At 39.8% G+C, this 1,697-nt stretch overlaps 1 pseudogene; it reads right to left on the bottom strand.

The window, feature by feature from the left end:
• Positions 1-217: 217 nt before the first annotated feature.
• Positions 218-1,697, bottom strand: part of LOC116085202 — a 3,813-nt pseudogene continuing 2,333 nt past the window's right edge.

The following is a 1,697-nucleotide window of genomic DNA, read 5'->3' as shown; positions in this document are numbered from 1 at the left end:
CAAGACCATGAGGAGATGTCAAAGACGTTAAGATTCAGCGGGGTGTTGTTAGAGTGATGGATGCTGATTTAGCTTCAGATTCTCCACTCTGCTGGGAGACAGGAGGAGGGGCTTCTGAAGACTTGACGTCCAGGGTTTTTTTAGCCATTACAGGGATCACAGAATGTTTCTTTGCTTTTTCTATTCCCTTCATATCAGAGTAAAACCTTGACTTTGTCTAAGTCGGCATATTTGGGGATACAGCATTTTCCTTTGTACGGCTTCTACTTTTAGTTGTAAAGTTTCTCATGATCTTCTTGTTGCTGGGAACATACTCAGGACATAGCAAATTATCTTCCACTCCTGGTTCTGGGATAACACAGGCTGGTAACAGCAAGAGAAAATTCATCCTTTGGGGAGTGTCTGGAACCCAGGTCTGACCAGCAAGAAATTGCAGGCGAACCCAGCCTTTCTTATCTGCAGAGAGCTGCTTGCCATGGACAACACACCATCTGAATTCTCCATTGACTTGTGGCAGAAAGGCCTTTACATTAGAGGGAAGAGGGCGTCGATTCATAGCCATTGACTGGGCAGCTCTCATGGCAATCCTTGTCCAGGCTGCAAATGTGGACCCCTGAGGTGAAGTTAGAATTTCCAGGACACCACGCTCCTGCTTCCTACTTTGGCAGCTGCTTGGAGGCCCGATTCCTCTGAAAACTAACATGGGTTTCTTGGGACCTTGCTTCATTCTGGCCTCCCGAGATGTGTTGGGAATATAACATTCTTGTTTAGAATATGAGTGTCTCCGAAGTCTCAAATAAACCTCAACCTTCTTGACATCCGTACTCAAGTTATGATAACGACACTACTCCCGAAGAGTGTTCCGGGACACATCATTAATAGGAGGCAAGCCACCTTCCAAGTTAATTGTCTATGTCTCCCTTGGATATATAAATACTTTTGAAATATATAAGCTGTTCTGAAAACCATAGTATAGTGTAAAAACATGAAATAAACAATACTGCTAATAGAGAGGTTTAGATAGGAGAAGCAAGATTTCAAGACCCTTATGTTGTACACAGTAAGACACTGTCACAAACAAGCTGAAAGTGTATATAGATTGTACAATATTGGACCTATTTCTCCAATTACCAAATTAGAGAGACCATTGGATGACAATCAACAAATTTCTAATTTCTCATAGTTTTGGATTTCAATCAAGTAGGATATGTTGGAAATACTAATTTTCATATTAAGATATTAAGAAAAGGTAATTGTCACTCCCTGTTGTTTTTGTTGTAAGAGGTGGAATTAGATTTGTGTGGATTTGTTGAAAGATTATTTTCTTGCTTCTTCTAGGGTGTAGTTTTGCTTCTTATGTGGATGTTTACCATCTATTATCCTTTGTAGGGCTAGATTTGTGGAAAGATGTTGTGTAAATTTTGTTTTGTCATGGAATATCTTGTTATCTATGGTATTTGAGATCTATGGTAATTGAGAGTTTTGCTGGGTATAGTAGCCTGGGCTGGCATTTGTGTTCTTGTAGGGTCTGTATGACATCTGCCCAGGATCTTCTAGCTTTGATAGTCTCTGGTGAGAAATCTGTCGTAATTCTGATAGGTCTGCCTTTATAAGTTACTTGTCTTTTTTCCTTACTGCTTTTAAAATTTTTTCTTTGTTTAGTGCATTTGGTGTTTTTATTATTATGTGACAGGAGG

This window comes from Mastomys coucha, unplaced genomic scaffold (assembly GCF_008632895.1).
Source record: "Mastomys coucha isolate ucsf_1 unplaced genomic scaffold, UCSF_Mcou_1 pScaffold9, whole genome shotgun sequence".
Lineage (NCBI taxonomy): Eukaryota > Metazoa > Chordata > Mammalia > Rodentia > Muridae > Mastomys > Mastomys coucha.
The sequence above is the reverse complement of the archived record's forward strand: the minus strand, read 5'-3'. Positions and strand labels throughout refer to the sequence as shown.